This window comes from Drosophila santomea, chromosome 2R (assembly GCF_016746245.2).
Source record: "Drosophila santomea strain STO CAGO 1482 chromosome 2R, Prin_Dsan_1.1, whole genome shotgun sequence".
In the NCBI taxonomy this organism is placed as follows: domain Eukaryota; kingdom Metazoa; phylum Arthropoda; class Insecta; order Diptera; family Drosophilidae; genus Drosophila; species Drosophila santomea.
The window spans coordinates 1,470,671-1,492,603 of NC_053017.2; the positions used below are offsets into that span (position 1 = coordinate 1,470,671).

Here is a 21,933-nt window from a genome sequence, read left to right on the forward strand (position 1 = left end):
GGGAGCTTGTGGCCAAGCTTCCCACAAGCAAACGAGTGGAGTGGGCCAGGCATGCTGCAACGATCGTGCCCTTTCCCACTGTAGTCCACTTCAGTGCGTGGCTACAGGAGTACGCAAACGTGGTGTGCACGGTTTTGGACGTCGAGGCAAAAGGAGCTGAGGCGTCGAGTTTTGCATGCGAGCGTCGACCAATACGAAGGCGAACAGGATGATCGCCATGGAGGTTGTCCCATCTGGGGAGGACAACATGGAATCACGGATTGCGAAGAATTCGTTGGTGCTTCGCCGCCTGGAAGGTGGAGCAATGTGAAGAGGCACCGACTCTGCTTCACATGATTACTAAGCGGGCACGCTACCAGATCCTGCCATCATCGTCTGCTACATGACGCGCAGCCAGCAGTTCCCAGACGCAGCCCGGCCAGGATACCTTCGAGACGAGATGGTCACTGGGACCAAGAAGGAAACCAGCAGCCAGCGGTTTCCAGAAACAGCCTGGGGAGAAGTGCTCCGCGTGAAGCGGGACCGCCCACCCAAAGGAACCTACACTGCGTTGACACCGTAGGAGGACGCCTAATGTTCCGCATACTGCCCGTTACGCTATACGGAGCTGGTCGGAGGGTGGATACATATGACGACCGAGAGGCTGGTAAACGTTGAGAGGAAATTGAAGCGCAACAAGCCGTTGGCGCAACCGGATGAGGTCGCTGTAAAAAGCGATCGACTTTGGTATTTGCCACATTTTGGTGTCAAAAACCCCAAAAAGCCCGGCAAGGTGCGGCTTGTGTTCGATGCTGCAGCCAAAGTTGGAGAAATGTCGTTAAAATTAGGCGCTGGACAAAGGGCCTCAGCACTATAAGCCTTTGCCAGCTGTGCTCTTTTACTTCAGAGAGGGAGCAGTCGGAGTCTGCGGTGACATCAAGAAGATGTTCCACCATGTTTTGATCCGACCCGAGGATCAACGATTCCTCTGGAGAGATGGCGACGACGAAAGAGATCCAGATGTCTACGAGATGGACGTAATGACCTTTGGAGCAGCATGCTCGCCGAGCGCTGCACATTACGTCAAGATTGTGAATGCCCTGAAGTTTCGGGATTCTGATCCGAGAGCAGTCAAGCCATCTCCGACTACCACTATGTCGATGACAGTTTCGATACAGAGAGCGAGGCTATAAGCGTATCTACCTGTGTGAAGAAGATACACGCGGATGCTGGATTCTAGTTGTGCCAGTTTTCATCCAGCTCGCCCACCGTGGAGACGGCTTTAGGACCTGGACGAGTCAAGAGCGTCGGATGGGGTGAGGCTGAGCAGAAGATTCTCGGAATGCGTTGGCAAGTAGCAACGGATGACTTCATGTTTAACGTGGAGTATCATCGAGTGCCAAGCAGCGTCCTGAGTGGAGATCGAGTCCCTACGAAGAGGGAATATTTGGGCTTGGTGATGTCGACGTTTGATCCCCTTTGGATTCCTGTGCTGCCTCATGATTAAAGCGATGCTGCAGCTGCGAGAGATCTGGAGGCAGAAGATCAAGTGGGACGAACCACTACCAGAGGAGCTTAGCAAGGCCTTTACGACTTTGCGCAAAGAGATGGACGCCGTGAGATCCTCGCCGTTACTTTGGACTTGGAGCAGTCCGGGCCATAGAGCTGCACGTCTTCGTGGATGCTAGTCAGGCAGCATTTGCAGCGGTGGCCTATGAGGACGACGAAGTGCTGGTGAGCTTCGTGTGCGCAAAGACCCATGAGAACCATGACGATCCCACGGCTGGAACTACAGGCAGCAGTTATTGGAACCAGGCTCATGAACACGATCAAGGAGGAGCACAGTGTGGTCCTCTCGGACCTAGTGCTGTGGACGGACTCGAAGACGGTGCTGAGATGGATCGGCAGCCAGGATTTAAGGTGGCTAAGAGGACTTGCCTTTTTTAGGCTGCCAGCTGGCCGGAGTCTGAGCAAGGAACTAAACGCGCTCCAGATGTCCCGAATGAAGAAGAGATGCCCAGTGAGTTTGCGTTTGTTGTGGCAAACGTTTTCGTACTCCCGTTTTAGAAATTCTCGAGCTTCAATCGCCTGTTGAGGACCACAGCCTGGGTCTTACGGTTTGCGCGCCGGTGCCGCAAACAGAATAGCGATCTCGAGGAATACGGCCTTACTGCAGCAGGATGTGAGGTCGCGGAGAACCTGTTGGTCAGACAGGCACAACTGGAGTCGTTCCCCGACGAGATAAGGTCGGCAGAAGCTAAAAAAGACGTCGCTAGCTCGAGCGACATTCGAGGGTTGGTGCCCTACTTGGACGAGCACAGGATTCTGCGGGTCTACGGCAGAATCGATTTCGTAGTTCACGATGCCGTGCAGTTCACACTCCCAAAATAGGGGAAAGTTAGAAATATGATTCCTAGGTGGAAACACTTGGCATAGAAGACCAATAGATCAGAAGAAGCTCTATGCCGGTATAAAAAGACCGTGGCCCACAGATAAGATGGTCAGTCAGTACCCGGGTAAACACCCGTAGTCAATACCCGGGTAATCATCCGTACGTCAATACCCGGGCAAATATCAGTCAGTCTATAGTCGGAAAGACTCAAGCTCCAGTCGAGAAAAAAAATCTCGAGGAGCAAGGACGCTATCAAACTATAAAATAACAGGACCTTATTTGGAAGAATCCAGGACTAACAAGGAACCCACTTTGAAGGAAGACCATAGTTCCACAAAACTCTCAGAATGGGCGGCAAGGAGTCTAAAGCCTCCGACAATACAGCAAATGTGGTCAACACCGTGGAGGCTGTCGACGACAAGGAGGAAATATCAGGGGTACAGCAGGGGTACCCTGGATTTCATCGCTGCTTTATTGATCTTCCTGGCTCTATTAAACCTAGTGAAAATGTACAAGAGATCCGTACAGCGGAGGATAATTGAAAACATTAACGGCAAAACAATTAAATAAAGAACAAGTGAACCGGTGCATTGTCGCTAAATTTAATATTAGCGAAAACAAGTAACAGCGTAGACTTTCATAACAAGTGCATACTCCAAACAATCTGAGAGCCGAATAGCAGCCAAAGCGTGCCACAAAAAAAAAAAAAAAACTCATTCATTCATGCATATATATGCATACTTCACTAAGTGTATTTTTTTTATCTTTGTTTGTGTATATCTTATTATTGTTGGGTTACAATCAATTGGTGCACGAAAGTATATGTATGTATAACTCCATCACTATGTCTATATATAGCAACACCCAGGACGCGTCGAGATCTCATCGCTCCGGATTAAAGTGGGGTAAGTTTGACGGAACCCTGTTCCCGAGTTTTCTCTATATCCATATAGATATACATATATTCTCGAGCTCATTTTATTTCTACACCATTAGTAAATGTAAGTATTTGTGTCAGGTGTAAAGAAAAATATCTTATTGTTAGCCTCTTCCAGGCAATTTATTTCATTAATAGAAGTTAAATATTTTGTGTTCAATATTACTTTAAATAAATAATAATTACTTTTCAGCGACGAGTATCCGCCTTGTTTTTGTTATTCAAAAACAAGAGCCCTCAGAGCGACGTTTGTAGTCGTGAATAGCCAACCATTTTTTTTGACGTGCGCACCTGTGCTTGGTGATGAATTCGATACTCCTCGCTAAAAACAGTAACAGCCAACTTATCATAATTTTTGTATGCTAGCTTTTTAATTCTTCTTTTGTATTACATGGCACTAGCCAACAATCTATTACTCAATAAAATTATGCTATTATTGTAACTAGAAAAAAATGAGTAGGTAAACATTTCCAGAAGGGGTGCTGACGCGAGAAGTGAAGTAGGTCAAAAACGATGCCATAACATTTGATCCATCAGGCATGCGGACGCGTGAAGGGGAGGGAACGTGGCCGAAACATTGCCTGATCGTTTTGCGATCAAGCTATAGCTTGTGGGGCAGTGAGGACTGTTGACTGACGAACGGTACGAACTTTTTCAGGCACTACTAATATTTATTCTCGTTATGTTGGAGAGGTGAGAGGCTTACCAAGATCCCACTACCCAAAATCGACGAGCTTTCGCCGGCATCTTGGTGCCTGCAAATCGGATGCCCCTTCCTCGGCCTGAGTCCTTTCCCAGGACACAGGCGCGAATATACCGACGTAACATCGTTTTGTAAAAGCGTTCCACATCTGCTTTCCCTGTTTTGCTCGTGGTGATATCAATTTGATATAATTTTTTTAAAAAGTGGCTCATACACTGTAAGGTTTGTCTCCTTTGATTTTCTGTGGGTTTCTTATGTCATTAAGTATTCTAGTTAGGGCTATTTTAGCTTCCAGCCAATCTCTACTGTTTGTTTTTATAAGGGTGCACATTTTGAATTAGCGTTCGCTCAGGATAAATAATGTTCATTAGCAGAAAAGTAAATTAATTAAATAATTAAAATTCTCTTGGGCTATTTTTCTTTTGGGCTTATTTAAAAAAAAGTTTCGTTGGTCTATGTTTTGTTTTTGGAAGATTGCAGTGTTTACAATTCACAATAATGACATTTTTGAAATAATTTTTTATAGTCGGGAAAATATTGAGTTTCATTAAAACGTCGTATCATTTTTTCGCTGCAATAACTGTATGTGTTGAGTAATAATGAATTTCTTGAATTCAGCGTAATAGTTATATCCTTTAGTTTAATTATACTTTTTATAATATTTACGGTAATAGTTATATTTTTTGGGAAATTCACTGCCATTATCTATGTTAATTACGCTAGAGTGGCTTAGAAAGTATATTATTAAAAAGTCTTTTGCTATTAGGAAAGTAAAATCTTCAGTGAGTCCAAATATTCAGAGATGTTAAGTAGACCATTAAATCATCTAAATATACAAGGCAATGTTTGTTAATAAAGCCTTTTGGCAGCTTTCATTTAACGTTGGAAAGTTGCTGTGGCATTTTCCAAACCAAATGGCATGCGAGTATTCGTAGTGATCGAGTTTGGTCGAAAAAACAGTTTTTTATATGGACGTAGGATCCATTTTAAATTGTTGAAAAATTTTCCACAAATCGATTGTTGTAAAATATTGGTATTTTCTTAACTTACCTAAGGTTTCATCCATATTCGGAATCAAGAACTTATTGTTTATGGTTATTTCATTAATATGAATTTTTGATTGCCAGAGGCATCCATCTTTTTGGGAACAATCTATAATGGACTGCGATTGCGGGAATCGTTTTCATGTATATTGCCTTGTTGTAGCATTTCTTCAAATTCCTTGTTAACTTTTGCTTCATAAGCGAAGGGATATGAATGTGGTCTTTTGTATACTAAGTTTTCGTGTATGGGTTTTATTTTGTGACATATCATGCTTGTAAAAGATAAGTTGAAATGATCTTCTTGTAGAATTGCTTCGAAATTTGTTGATGGATTTTATGAAGACATGTTAATTTTTATACCCGTTAATCGTGGAGTAAAAGGGTATAGTAGATTCGTTGAAAAGTATGTAACAGGCAGAAGGAAGCGTTTCCGACCATATAAAGTCTGTCCGTCCGTAAGAACGTCGAAATCTTAGGAACTACAAAAGCTAGAAAGTTGAGATTAAGCATACAGACTCCAGAGACATAGACGCTGCGCAAGTTTGTCGATTCATGTTGCCACGCCCACTAGAGTGGTTTAGAAAGTATATTATTAAAAAGTCTTTTGCTATTAGGAAAGTCATATCTTCAGTGAGTCCAAATATTCAGAGATGTTAAGTAGACCATTAAATCATCTAAATATACAAGGCAATGTTTGTTAATAAAGCCTTTTAGGCAGCTTTCATTTAACGTTGGAAAGTTGCTGTGGTCGATTCATGTTGCCACGCCCACTCTAACGCCCACAAACCGCCAAAAACTGTCAGTGTTGAAGACTCTCCTTCGCACTTCCACTAGCTAAGTAACGAATATCAAATAGTCGGGGACTTGGCATTTGGTGTACTTATCGAAGAAGTTGGGTTATATTAACAGCCTTTATTATTAACATTTTAGTATTTATTTACAAAAATGGGGATTTTCTTATTAGCTATCACACTTGTTTTTGTTTAAGCGGGCTAATGTTGTTGTTCACAAACTGCTACAGTATGTGTGTGCTTTTTGATATATTATTTTATACCTTTGGCGCGATCTCCCTATGCATAGTAAGCGAATAAATAATGAATTTTTAAATAATAAGGACACACAGGTTCTTGGGCGGATACCGATTGAGCCACTATAAGTGTACAAGCTACCGATTCACTTTGTTGCGGCAAATTCGCGTTCACAATCGAAAGGATAATTTGGTCATCGAAATCGTTAAATGGCTACGGATTCACCAGGCAGTCCTACATAATAGGCTGACAAATCTTTCCCAATCTACTAACTGAAAAATCGCTTTGAACATATCACAGAACCACACACCAGAACCAGACACCAAAGTCCAGAAATAATCTAGTACATTAACAGGCTAACGTCGCATCGAACCAACTGGCTTAAATATAAAAAGTTGGTAAGTTCCCACATTGAACTTTGTAAACTCTTTGTAAACGCCTGGCGGGGGGGGGTATTCGGACATACACTGTCTTAGGTGGACCAGTTCACATATGGAGACATTGTAAAAGCTCTCCAGGAGAAGGTGGGCCAGCTCACATATGGAACTAAGTAAAAGCTCCCCAGGAAAAGATGGGCCAGTTCACATATGGAATCATAGTAAAAGCTCCCCCAGAAAAAAGAGGGCCAGTTCACGTACAGAACCATAGTAAAAGCTCCCTAAGCAGTGGAAGACGGAGGCCTGTTGGTCAGGTGTAACCATGTCAGGGCAACGACCAACATCTCCGGGTAGTTATTTGTTTTTTTGGGGCTTAAATACCGGAAGGTTTTTGACTGAGGAGAGACGTATTAATGGCGTAACAGCACCCCAGCTTACCTATCTGATTTTAACAGTTGTAGTCAGAAACTTTCACGGTAGATCTTGTAATATATTTAGCTGCATACCAAGCAGAACACAAAAAAATAAACAAGTATCAAATAGAGCAATCCAAATAAGTAAATGAGGGGGGCAAAGAAGAAAGTAATGTTTCAACCCGCCACCGGGAGAGTAAGACGATCGAGTTAGATCATAGTCTCACGTTTCAAGCGCCAGCACAAAAGGGTGTTTGGCTAAATAAATGGAACTTGAAATTTGACGGAACCGGCCGCGTTATGACCGTTCAAAGTTTTTTATTCCGTGTGGAAAGACTCCAAGAATTATATGGAATAATTCGACAGCAAGTGTTCAGAGAATTTCATAGTCTGCTGATCGGCGCAGCCAGCAAGTGGTATTGGCAACTCATGGAGGATCGAACCGAAGATTACAATTTTGATTACTATTCGCTCACCAGGGAAATGAAACGTGCTTTTTCTACAACTGGAAGTGACTTAATGAAGATCAAAGAATTGATGGAGAGGAATCAAGGGTATAACGAGTCGTTCAGCGATTATGTCTCCGCTATGCACAGCTTACACTTTAAGTTAAAACACAAGATCGCCGAGGTTAATTTGTAGAACTTTTGAAGGACAACCTGAACTCCCAAATGGGTGGGTTATTGTTGACATCCCCAATAAGGTCTCTTGCAGAGCTTAAAAGGGGGGGGCTCAGAGTGGATCGGTAGTTAAGAAACCATGGAAAGCAGATGCGAAGAAGACCAATAAATGATATCCAACGCTCAGACATGCAAGGATGTATTCCCGATAATGTCCATGTGGAATAATTCCAACGAAGACCGGGAGACAGCCGCTAGTCCAACAGAACAGCGCCTGGGTGCGGAAACTCTTTGCACAATATAATTAGCTATACGTGTGGATACGGAGTGGATTTCCAACACCGCGGAAACAAGCACTTCTCGATTCCATGAGTCCACTTGTCTAGAACAACAAGTCGCTAGTACGAGTTGTATTTCAAAAATAGCAGAAGCATTCTTGGAGAAAAAAAGAAAAAAGCAGATCACAACCGATAAAATCTAATTTTACATAATAGCACGGCTAGCGCAGTCAGCAGAGTTTGGTGGGTCGAAGCCACACGTTTATGGGCGCATAATGAGAAACAGCTACAAAAAAAAGAAAAAGGAAACAACAAAAATACAAGAAAATGGCGTACGGTCTTTCTTTTTGCGAAGTCATTCCATGCGTAACCGCATCGATCACTTCAAGCCTGTTGCGTATACCCTTTTCGGGAGATCGTAAGTCTTTAAAGATTTAAAAACCAGAATCTAAAAGCAGGGTAAGGGATACCATCACCCCGTTGACTCAGTTGGATTGCGACAAAGGAAATGCAAGTCGACAATAAAACAGTCTCCGATGACCCGGTCAGCGGCCGCAATAGATTGCAATAGATTCCCCAAAATAGGGGAAAGCGAGAAATATGATTCCTAGGTGGGAACACTTGGCATAGAAGACCAATAGATCAGAAAAAGCTCTATGCTGCTATAAAACGACCATGGCTCACCGATGAATAGTCAGTCGGTACCCGGGTAAACTCCCGTAGTCGGTCGGTACCCGGGAAAACATCCGTAGTCAACACCCAGAGGTAGTCATCCGTACATCAAATACCCGGGCAATTATACTTCTGTCCATCGAGGGGAAGACTCAGGGTTAACTCCAGTCTCGAAGAAAAACGTCAAGGAGCAAGGACACTAGCATCCTTTAAAAGAAATAACAGGACTAACAAGGAACACACTTTGAAGGAAGACCATAGTTCCACAAAACTCTCAGGATGGGCGGCAAGGAGTCTAAAGCCTCCGACAACACAGCAAATGTGATAAACACCGTGGAGGTTGTCGACCACAAACAGGAAATAGAAGGAGTACAACATACCTTGGAATTCATCGCTACTATACTGATCTTCCTGGTTCTGTTAAATCTCGTAAAAATGTACAAGAGATCCGTACAGCGGAGGAGGGACCATCATCATGTCCTGGACAGGATTGCATCCGGTGTCCCACAAAGTGCTTAATAAGAAATACTAACGGCAAAACAATTAAAAGAACAAGTGAACCGGTGCATGGCCGTTAATTTGAACATCAGCAAAAACAAACAACATCAAGTGCTCGCTCCAAGTAACCTGAGAGCCGAATAGCAGCCAAAACGTGCTACAAGAGAAAAGAACCCGAACTCATTCATACTTTCATATATATGTATATTCCACTTAGTGTATTTTTTTTTATTTTGTGTTTGTGTATATCTTATTATTGTTCGGTTACAATTAATTAGTGCACGAAGGTATATGTATGTATGTATATATGTATATTTATATATAGCAACACCCAGGATCCAACGCGTCGAGATCTCATCGCTCCGGATTAAAGTGGGGTAAGTTTAACGGAACCCTGTTCCCGAGTTTTCTCTACATTCATATATATACGTATATTCTCGTGCTCATTTTATTTTTTCACCATCGGTAAATATAAGTATATTTTTGTAACAATGGTAATCGAAGGGTCTCAACAATTTTTGTTGACGTGCGCACCTTTGCTTGGTAGTGAATTCGATACTCCTCGCTAAAAACAATTATAGCCAACTTATCATAATTTTTGCATGCTAGCCTTTTAATTATTTTTTTTTTATTACATGGCACTAGCCAACTCAATAAAATTATGCTTTTATTGTAACTACAACAAAATGAGTAGGTAAACATTTCCTGAAGGAGTGCTGACGCGAGATGTGGAGTAGGTCAAAAAAACGATGACATAACGTTTGTCGGACCACCTTGTCAAAAGGGGATCGTATTGCGCGGCCCGCGACGATCCATCAGGAATGCGGACGCATGAAGGGGAGGGAACGTGGCCGAAACATTGCCCGATCGTTTTACGATCAAGCTACAGCTTGTGGGGCAATGAGGACTGCTGACTGACGAACGGTACGAACCAAAATCGACGAGCTTACGCCGGCATCATGGTGCCTGAACATTGGATGCCCCTCCTTCGGCCTGAGTCCTTTCCCAGGACACAGGCACGAATACACCGACGTAACAGAATTGGCTCCCAACGAAAGGACTTGTCATATTTGTTAAGGAAAAGTGTCATTGGTTTCAACGAAAAATGGGCATAATTTCTATCTTTTAATGTCCTAATTAATTTGACTATGTATAGAATATTGGACTTACAACTTCTGCAACCGAAATCAAGTGTAAATGGTTCAGAATAAAGGTATGACTTTAAGATGACTTTCGTATATTATCCTTTTAAAATCGTAGGTCCTTTGTTTTGTCATTAGAAAAATCGGTTTAAAAAAATCCTTTATATCAAAAATGTGGGAGATTTCCTTGTTATAATATCAAACAACTAAGAGCCGATCGACGTTTTCTTTTTTGTAATTAACGTAAATATAATTTGAGGGTGCCTCACGCTTCCAACGTAATAGGCCAAGTAGCCAGGTCGTTCGGGAAGGTTGAGTCCAAAGAAGATAGGAGCGCAGATATAATGTTAACGCATTTAGCGGTGCGGTGCGGGTATATCGTTTATTTGACGATCCAGGTCAGAGGGGTGGGGGAACTGACCGGAAAACGTAAAATCGAAGCTGCCCACGTACTAGGCTAAGGAGGCAGGTCGTTTGAGGGGCTCGACTTCTTACGGCTTTCCATGACTGATTTTGGGCGGGGGACGAGTTTCTTTGGTTCACGCTGCCGGCGTACTAGGCCAAGTAGCCAGGTCGCTTGTGAGGCACGTGGCCAGGGAAATAGGAAAACTGTTGTGGAGTCCGAACATATCGGTCAAATAGCAGCAGGTTGTGGAGTCCGTAAATATCGGTCAAACAGCCTGATTTTCCGACGACTGGCGGGAGGGGGTTTTCGTGGACCAGTTCACATATGAAACCATCGTAAAAGCTCTCCAGGAGAAGGTGGGCCAGTTCACATATGGAACCATCGTAAAAGCTCACCAGGAAAAAAGAGGGCCAGTTCACGTACAGAACCATAGTAAAAGCTCCCCAGGAAAAGGCGGGCCAGTTCACGAACGAAACCTAGTAAAAGTTCCCTAAGCAGTGGAAGACGGATGCACGTTGGCCAGGTGTAACCATGTCAGAGCAACGACCAACATCTCCGGGTAGTTATTTGTTTTTTTTTTTGGGCTTAAATACCGGACGAGTTTTTGACTGAGGAGAGACTTATTAATGGCGTAACCTATGGCTTACCTATCTTATTTTAACATTTGTAGTCAGCAACGTTCACGGTAGATGGTGTCATATATTGAGCTGCATGCCAAGCAGAACAAAAAAAAAACAAGTATCAAATAGAGCAATCCACATACGTAAATCGCGAACACAAGAAGTGCAAGTGCGGGAGACACCCTCCGACTATATGAGGCACTTAATCAAGAGATTCTTCAAAACTTCGAAAACCAGCCAGAAGAGGTAGAACACTTGTCCGAACTGATTGAAAACACAATGGATGAATCAGCCGGAGGAATGGATTTACCACTAGGACCTCCTAGGGGACGCTCCAGCATGCTTCCACGGTACCAGGCATGTTCGAGAAGACCGTTCGGAGACTGCCGATAGGCAGGAAAGAGAACTAATGGATTTAGTGAGACAAAGTAGAGATGCGGAATTGGAAATGATCGCTGAAATAAACGCTTTGAAGAAGAAAGTGGCTGAGTTACAAGCCACCCAAACCTTTACCGAACAACCAAGAATGGACCCACCGCCTGGACTACCCGGAAACCCCACAGATAGCTTTCTAAGACATCAAGATACCCCGACACCAGAACAAGTGTCGCAAGAGTGTTTTAACAGCCTGCATCGATTGAGGGAGCCCAAACGTACGGCCACTCTACAGAAGATAACTCAACAATGCGTAGCAGCTGAGACCAGTCACCAAATTCACCCCGAATTAGATCGGAGTCTAACATTTCGGCTATATAAATGGAACTTTAAATTTTACGGAACCGGCCGCGGAATGACCGTTAAAAGTTTTTTATTCCGTGTGGAAAGACTCCAAGAATTATATGGAATAATTCGACAGCAAGTGTTCAGAGAATTTCATAGTCTGCTGATAGGCGCAGCCAGCAAGTGGTATTGGCAACTCATGTAGGATCGAACGAAAGATTACAATTTTGATTACTATTCGCTCACCAGGGAAATGAAACGTGCTTTTTCTACAACTGGAAGTGACTTAATGAAGATCAAAGAATTGATGGAGAGGAATCAAGGGTATAACGAGTCGTTCAGCGATTATGTCTCCGACATGCACAACTTACACTTTAAGTTAAAACACAAGATCGCCGAGGTTAATTTGTAGAACTTTTGAAGGACAACCTGAACTCCCAAATGGGTGGGTTATTGTTGACATCCCCAATAAGGTCTCTTGCAGAGCTTAAAAGGGGGGGGCTCAGAGTGGATCGGTAGTTAAGAAACCATGGAAAGCAGATGCGAAGAAGACCAATAAATGATATCCAACGCTCAGACATGCAAGGATGTATTCCCGATAATATCCATGTGGAATAATTCCAACGAAGACCGGGAGACAGCCGCTAGTCCAACAGAACAGCGCCTGGGTGCGGAAACTCTTTGCACAATATAATTTGCTATACGTGTGGATACGGAGTGGATTTCCAACACCGCGGAAACAAGCACTTCTCGATTCCATGAGTCCACTTGTCTAGAACAACAAGTCGCTAGTACGAGTTGTATTTCAAAAATAGCAGAAGCATTCTTGGAGAAAAAAGAAAAAAGCAGATCACAACCGATAACATCTAATTTTACATAATAGCACGGCTAGCGCAGTCATCAGAGTGTGGTGGGTCGAAGCCACACGTTAATGGGCGCATAATGAGAAACAGCTACAAAAAAAAGAAAAAGGAAAAAGGAACAACAAAAATACAAGAAAATGGCGTACGGTCTTTCTTTTTGCGAAGTCATTCCATGCGTAACCGCATCGATCACTTCGAGCCTGTTGCGTATACCCTTTTCGGGAGATCGTAAGACTTTGAAGATTTAAAAACCAGAATCTAAAAGCAGGGTAAGGGGTACCATCACCCAGTTGACTCAGTTGGATTGCGACAAAGAAAATGCAAGTCGACAATAAACAAGTCTCCGATGACCCGGTCAGCGGCCGCAATAGATTGCAGAAAGTAAAGAAAATCAACACCAGTTCCGGGCACACTTCACCGAAGAGGGTATTGACTCCCCAAAATAGGGGAAAGCGAGAAATATGATTCCTAGGTGGGAACACTTGGCATAGAAGACCAATAGATCAGAAAAAGCTCTATGCTGCTATAAAACGACCATGGCTCACCGATGAATAGTCAGTCAGTACCCGGGTAAACTCCCGTAGTCGGTCGGTACCCGGGAAAACAGCTGTAGTCAACACCCACAGGTAGTCATCCGTACATCAAATACCCGGGCAATTATCCTTCTGTCCATCGAGGGGAAGACTCAGGGATAACTCCAGTCTCGAAGAAAAACGTCAAGGAGCAAGGACTAACAAGGAACACACTTTGAAGGAAGACCATAGTTCCACAAAACTCTCAGGATGGGCGGCAAGGAGTCTAAAGCCTCCGACAACACAACAAATGTGATAAACACCGTGGAGGTTGTCGACCACAAACAGGAAATAGAAGGAGTACAACATACCCTGGAATTCATCGCTGCTATACTGATCTTCCTGGTTCTGTTAAAGATAGTAAAAATGTACAAGAGATCCGTACAGCGGAGGAGGGACCATCATCATGTCCTGGACAGGATTGCATCCGGTGTCCCACAAAGTGCTTAATAAGAAATACTAACGGCAAAACAATTAAAAAAACAAGTGAACCGGTGCATGGCCGTTAATTTGAACATCAGCAAAAACAAACAACATCAAGTGCTCGCTCCAAGTAACCTGAGAGCCGAATAGCAGCCAAAACGTGCTACAAGAGAAAAGAACCCGAACTCATTCATACTTTCATATATATGTATATTCCACTTAGTGTATTTTTTTTTATTTTGTGTTTGTGTATATCTTATTATTGTTCGGTTACAATTAATTAGTGCACGAAGGTATATGTATGTATGTATATATGTATATTTATATATAGCAACACCCAGGATCCAACGCGTCGAGATCTCATCGCTCCGGATTAAAGTGGGGTAAGTTTAACGGAACCCTGTTCCCGAGTTTTCTCTACATTCATATATATACGTATATTCTCGTGCTCATTTTATTTTTTCACCATCGGTAAATATAAGTATATTTTTGTAACAATGGTAATCGAAGGGTCTCAACAATTTTTGTTGACGTGCGCACCTTTGCTTGGTAGTGAATTCGATACTCCTCGCTAAAAACAATTATAGCCAACTTATCATAATTTTTGCATGCTAGCCTTTTAATTATTTTTTTTGTATTACATGGCACTAGCCAACTCAATAAAATTATGCTTTTATTGTAACTACAACAAAATGAGTAGGTAAACATTTCGTGAAGGAGTGCTGACGCGAGATGTGGAGTAGGTCAAAAAAAACGATGAAATAACGTTTGTCGGACCACCTTGTCAAAAGGGGATCGTATTGCGCGGCCCGCGACGATCCATCAGGGAACGTGGCCGAAACATTGCCCGATCGTTTTACGATCAAGCTACAGCTTGTGGGGCAATGAGGACTCGTATCGTCCTCGTATCGTCCTGTGGGGATCGTATTGCGCGGCCCGCGACGATCCATCAGGCGGACGCATGAAGGGGAGGGAACGTGGCCGAAACATTGCCCGATCGTTTTACGATCAAGCTACAGCTTGTGGGGCAATGAGGACTGCTGACTGACGAACGGTACGAACCAAAATCGACGAGCTTACGCCGGGATCATGGTGCCTGAACATTGGATGCCCCTCCTTCGGCCTGAGTCCTTTCCCAGGACACAGGCACGAATACACCGACGTAACAGAATTGGCTCCCAACGAAAGGACTTGTCATATTTGTTAAGGAAAAGTGTCATTGGTTTCAACGAAAAATGGGCATAATTTCTATCTTTTAATGTCCTAATTAATTTGACTATGTATAGAATATTGGACTTACAACTTCTGCAACCGAAATCAAGTGTAAATGGTTCAGAATAAAGGTATGACTTTAAGATGACTTTCGTATATTATCCTTTTAAAATCGTAGGTCCTTTGTTTTGTCATTAGAAAAATCGGTTTAAAAAAATCCCTTAAATCAAAAATGTGGGAGATTTCCTTGTTATAATATCAAACATCTAAGAGCCGATCGACGTTTTTTTTTTGTAATTAACGTAAATATAATTTGAGGGTGCCTCACGCTTCCAACGTAATAGGCCAAGTAGCCAGGTCGTTCGGGAAGGTTGAGTCCAAAGAAGATAGGAGCGCAGATATAATGTTAACGCATTTAGCGGTGCGGTGCGGGTATATCGTTTATTTGACGATCCAGGTCAGAGGGGTGGGGGAACTGACCGGAAAACGTAAAATCGAAGCTGCCCTAGGCTAAGGAGGCAGGTCGTTTGAGGGGCTCGACTTCTTACGGCTTTCCATGACTGATTTTGGGAGGGGGACGAGTTTCTTTGGTTCACGCTGCCGGCGTACTAGGCCAAGTAGCCAGGTCGCTTGTGAGGCACGTGGCCAGGGAAATAGGAAAACTGTTGTGGAGTCCGAACATATCGGTCAAATAGCAGCAGGTTGTGCAGTCCGCAAATATCGGTCAAACGGCCTGATTTTCCGACGACTGGCGGGAGGGGGTTTTCGGACATACCCTGTCTTAGGTGGACCAGTTCACATATGAAACCATCGTATAAGCTCTCCAGGAGAAGGTGGGACAGTTCACATATGGAACCATCGAAAAAGCTCACCAGGAAAAAAGAGGGCCAGTTCACGTACAGAACCATAGTAAAAGCTCCCCAGGAAAAGGCGGGCCAGTTCACGAACGAAACCTAGTAAATGTTCCCTAAGCAGTGGAAGACGGATGCACGTTGGCCGGGTGTAACCATGTCAGAGCAACGACCAACATCTCCGGGTAGTTATTTGTTTTTTTTTTTATGCTTAAATACCGGACGAGTTTTTGACTGAGGAGAGACTTGACTTATTAATGGCGTAACCTATGGCTTACCTATCTTAATTTAACATTTGTAGTCAGCAACGTTCACGGTAGATCGTGTCATATATTGAGCTGCATGCCAAGCAGAACAAAAAGAAAACAAGTATCAAATAGAGCAATCCACATACGTAAATCGCGAACACAAGAAGTGCAAGTGCGGGAGACACCCTCCGACTATATGAGGCACTTAATCAAGAGAGTCTTCAAAACTTCGAAAACCAGCCAGAAGAGGTAGAACACTTGTCCGAACTGATTGAAAACACAATGGATGAAGCAGCCGGAGGAATGGATTTACCACTAGGACCTCCTAGGGGACGCTCCAGCATGCTTCCACGGTACCAGGCATGTTCGAGAAGACGCGAGATGTGGAGTAGGTCAAAAAAAACGATGAAATAACGTTTGTCGGACCACCTTGTCAAAAGGGGATCGTATTGCGCGGCCCGCGACGATCCATCAGGGAACGTGGCCGAAACATTGCCCGATCGTTTTACGATCAAGCTACAGCTTGTGGGGCAATGAGGACTCGTATCGTCCTCGTATCGTCCTGTGGGGATTGTATTGCGCGGCCCGCGACGATCCATCAGGCGGACGCATGAAGGGGAGGGAACGTGGCCGAAACATTGCCCGATCGTTTTACGATCAAGCTACAGCTTGTGGGGCAATGAGGACTGCTGACTGACGAACGGTACGAACCAAAATCGACGAGCTTACGCCGGCATCATGGTGCCTGAACATTGGATGCCCCTCCTTCGGCCTGAGTCCTTTCCCAGGACACAGGCACGAATACACCGACGTAACAGAATTGGCTCCCAACGAAAGGACTTGTCATATTTGTTAAGGAAAAGTGTCATTGGTTTCAACGAAAAATGGGCATAATTTCTATCTTTTAATGTCCTAATTAATTTGACTATGTATAGAATATTGGACTTACAACTTCTGCAACCGAAATCAAGTGTAAATGGTTCAGAATAAAGGTATGACTTTAAGATGACTTTCGTATATTATCCTTTTAAAATCGTAGGTCCTTTGTTTTGTCATTAGAAAAATCGGTTTAAAAAAATCCCTTAAATCAAAAATGTGGGAGATTTCCTTGTTATAATATCAAACATCTAAGAGCCGATCGACGTTTTTTTTTTGTAATTAACGTAAATATAATTTGAGGGTGCCTCACGCTTCCAACGTAATAGGCCAAGTAGCCAGGTCGTTCGGGAAGGTTGAGTCCAAAGAAGATAGGAGCGCAGATATAATGTTAACGCATTTAGCGGTGCGGTGCGGGTATATCGTTTATTTGACGATCCAGGTCAGAGGGGTGGGGGAACTGACCGGAAAACGTAAAATCGAAGCTGCCCTAGGCTAAGGAGGCAGGTCGTTTGAGGGGCTCGACTTCTTACGGCTTTCCATGACTGATTTTGGGAGGGGGACGAGTTTCTTTGGTTCACGCTGCCGGCGTACTAGGCCAAGTAGCCAGGTCGCTTGTGAGGCACGTGGCCAGGGAAATAGGAAAACTGTTGTGGAGTCCGAACATATCGGTCAAATAGCAGCAGGTTGTGGAGTCCGCAAATATCGGTCAAACAGCCTGATTTTCCGACGACTGTCGGGAGGGGGTTTTCGGACATACCCTGTCTTAGGTGGACCAGTTCACATATGAAACCATCGTATAAGCTCTCCAGGAGAAGGTGGGACAGTTCACATATGGAACCATCGAAAAAGCTCACCAGGAAAAAAGAGGGCCAGTTCACGTACAGAACCATAGTAAAAGCTCCCCAGGAAAAGGCGGGCCAGTTCACGAACGAAACCTAGTAAATGTTCCCTAAGCAGTGGAAGACGGATGCACGTTGGCCGGGTGTAATAATGTCAGAGCAACGACCAACATCTCCGGGTAGTTATTTGTTTTTTTTTTTGGGCTTAAATACCGGACGAGTTTTTGACTGAGGAGAGACTTATTAATGGCGTAACCTATGGCTTACCTATCTTATTTTAACATTTGTAGTCAGCAACGTTCACGGTAGATGGTGTCATATATTGAGCTGCATGCCAAGCAGAACAAAAAAAAAACAAGTATCAAATAGAGCAATCCACATACGTAAATCGCGAACACAAGAAGTGCAAGTGCGGGAGACACCCTCCGACTATATGAGGCACTTAATCAAGAGAGTCTTCAAAACTTCGAAAACCAGCCAGAAGAGGTAGAACACTTGTCCGAACTGATTGAAAACACAATGGATGAAGCAGCCGGAGGAATGGATTTACCACTAGGAGCTCCTAGGGGACGCTCCAGCATGCTTCCACGGTACCAGGCATGTTCGAGAAGACCGTTCGGAGACTGCCGATAGGCAGGAAAGAGAACTAATGGATTTAGTGAGACAAAGTAGAGATGCGGAATTGGAAATGATCGCTGAAATAAACGCTTTGAAGAAGAAAGTGGCTGAGTTACAAGCCACCCAAACCTTTACCGAACAACCAAGAATGGACCCACCGCCTGGACTACCCGGAAACCCCACAGATAGCTTTCTAAGACATCAAGATACCCCGACACCAGAACAAGTGTCGCAAGAGTGTTTTAACAGCCTGCATCGATTGAGGGATCCCAAACGTACGGCCACTCTACAGAAGATAACTCAACAATGCGTAGCAGCTGAGACCAGTCACCAAATTCACCCCGAATTAGATCGGAGTCTAACATTTCGGCTATATAAATGGAACTTTAAATTTTACGGAACCGGCCGCGGTATGACCGTTAAAAGTTTTTTATTCCGTGTGGAAAGACTCCAAGAATTATATGGAATAATTCGACAGCAAGTGTTCAGAGAATTTCATAGTCTGCTGATCGGCGCAGCCAGCAAGTGGTATTGGCAACTCATGGAGGATCGAACCGAAGATTACAATTTTGATTACTATTCGCTCTCTATAACTGGAAGTGACTTAATAAAGATCAAAGAATTGATGGAGAGGAATCAAGGGTATAACAAGTCCTTCAGCGATTATGTCTCCGACATGCACAACTTACACTTTAAGTTAAAACACAAGATCGCCGAGGTTAAGTTGTAGAACTTTTGAAGGACAACCTGAACTCCCAAATGGGTGGGTTATTGTTGACATCCCCAATAAGGTCTCTTGCAGAGCTTAAAAGAGGGGGGCTCAGAGTGGATCGGTAGTTAAGAAACCATGGAAAGCAGATGCGAAGAAGACCAATAAATGATATCCAACGCTCAGACATGCAAGGATGTATTCCCGATAATGTCCATGTGGAATAATTCCAACGAGTCCAACAGAACAGCGCCTGGGTGCTGAAACTCTTTGCACGATATGATTTGCTATACGTGTGGATACGGAGTGGATTTTTACAGCCAACACCCCGGAAACAATAATCCATGCACGTCGCGATTCCATGAGTCCACTTGTCGTTTTTTGCCAGAAGTCCGGTAAGGACGATAAACCGGGAAATTCGTCATACCCGTAAATTACTTTAAGCTCAAGCAGAATTACCGATCACGTAAGAACCTAGAACAACGAGTTGCTAGTACGAGTTGTATTTGAAAAGTAGCAGAAGCATTCTTGAAGAAAAAAATAACAGCTCACAACCGATAACATCAATCTTTACATAATAGGTCGGCTAGCGCAGTCAGCAGTGTCGTGGGTCGAAGCCACACGCTTATGGGCGCATAATGAGAACAAGAAAATCTACTAAAAAACAACAAAAATAAAACAAAAAAAAAAAGAGAACGCTATAGTCGAGTTCCCCGACTATCTGATAGCCGTTACTCATCTAGTGGAAGTGCGAAGGAGAGTCTTCAACACTGACAGTTTTTGGCGGTTGGGCCGACGCGAGAAGTGGAGTAGGTCAAAAAAAACGATGACATAACGTTTGTCGGACAACCTTGACAAAAGGGGATCGTATTGCGCGGCCCGCGACGATCCATTAGGCATGCGGACGCATGAAGGAGACGGAACGTGACCGAAACATTGCCCGATCGTTTTACAATCAAGCTACAGCTTGTGGGGCAATGAGGACTGCTGACTATTTATTCTCGTTATGTTGGAGAGGTGAGGGGCTTACAAAGATCCCACGACCCAAAATCGACGAGCTTACGCCGGCATCATGGTGCCTGAACATCGGATGCCCCTCCCTCGGCCTGAGTCCTTTCCCAGGACACATGCACGAATACACCGACGTAACAGGCAATTTAAGTACACTGGATTGGACTACTTTGGGCCACTTTGGTGACTGTATCCCGTCACAAGGAGAAGCGTTGGGTCGCCTTGTTTACGTGCTTGACGGCAAGGGCGATTCATCTGGAGTTGGCGCATGACCTGTCGACGGATTCCTGCATAATCGCGATCAGGAACATCGTCTGCCGTAGAGGGCCAGTACATAGACTTCGCAGCGATAACGGCAAGAGCTTCGTGGGAGCTGACAGGGAAGCCAGACGCTTCGGTGACGTGTTCGAGATGGAGAGGATTCAAAGAGAGTTGTCAAGCAGAAGCATACAATGGATCTTTAATTGCCCAGTAAACCCGTCTGACGGCGGAGTATGGGATTGCATGGTGCAGTGCGTCATACGAGTACTGCGTCTTACCCTGAAGAAAGTTGTGCCGAGGGACCACGTATTGGAGAGTTTCTTAATTGAGGCATAGAATATTGTCAACTCGCGTCCGCTTACACACTTGACTGTGGATGCGGACCAGGAGGCGCCGTTGACGCCCAATGACCTACTCAATACTCGGATACGCCTGGACTGGGTGCGGAGCTGCCCAAGGAGTGCTCTGCGAGGAAGCAGTGGAGGATTTCTCGCCTGCTACGAGACCATTTCTGGAGGAGGTGGGTGCTGGAGTACCTACCTACGCTTGTGCGCCCGAGAAGTGGTGCCGAAAAACGGAGCCCATCCACCAGGGTGATTTGTTTTTCGTCTTGCTCCGACGAGTGGTGCAAGGGCATCGTGGAGGAGGTCTACAGTTGAGCTGATGGAGTCATCAGACGCGCTAAGGTGCGCGTAAACGTCAACGGCCAATCAAGGACAATGATGCGACCCGTCTCTTAGCTTGCCGTTTTGGATTTGATTGCAGCGGGTCTTTACGGGGTCGGGGATGTCGCGTTTCGAACATTGTAGTCAGTAGTTAATATTTTTAATTTATCTTTGCATTGTGAACTAGTCCGAATATGTAAGGATTATTAGCCATATGTGTGCGGGCACACTGATTATCGCCATCGCAAGTTTTTAATAAGCCGGGAAAACTTTGAATTTTTTATTACCGTTCGAAAGTTTGGAGGACACACTGCGGTGAGCTAGGATTAAGTTAGTTCCAACTGTTATAACCCTTAATCCCTGCAGAATAAAACGAGCCTACTGCCACGGATTAAGTTTTCCCATTCTTTCGGGATCCATGGTGGAGTAGCCGTTTAAGGCAACTCCGTTCGCGCGACGACAGCTATTATTTTAAAGTATTTTTATAAGTATCATCGCTAGGAAGTTGATATATGCGATCACTAGCCAAGAATTGGCTGAGCATTCTGCGTGAAGTGAATAAACGAAAAATCGAAAAGTGAAAATTCTTCTTCTTCATTATTGAAAAAGCCGATCTGCCCCATTTCGACAGCGCCCTACCCCATTATTTAAGGACGAGCCAAATATATCTCGTGCCTAGACCTAATGTCTGGATATCATCAAGTTGAACTAGACGAATGGTCCAGAAATATAACATCATTTATAACTTCGACAGGTTTGTATCGCGATTACCATTTGGGTTAAAAATAGCCCCAAATCATTATAGAGAATAATGATACTGGCATTCACTGGCTTACAGCCTTCGTAAGCGTTTCTGTATATGGATGATTTAGTTGTAGTCGGTTGTTCGGAAAAGCATATGCTTATATTAACCGGTGTCTTCCAATTATGTAGACAACATAATTTAAAACTACA

At 44.0% G+C, this 21,933-nt stretch overlaps 1 pseudogene; it reads left to right on the forward strand.

Moving 5' to 3' along the window:
- Positions 1-628: 628 nt before the first annotated feature.
- On the forward strand, positions 629-2,370 carry LOC122756419 (annotated as a pseudogene).
- The last annotated feature ends 19,563 nt before the right edge of the window (positions 2,371-21,933 follow it).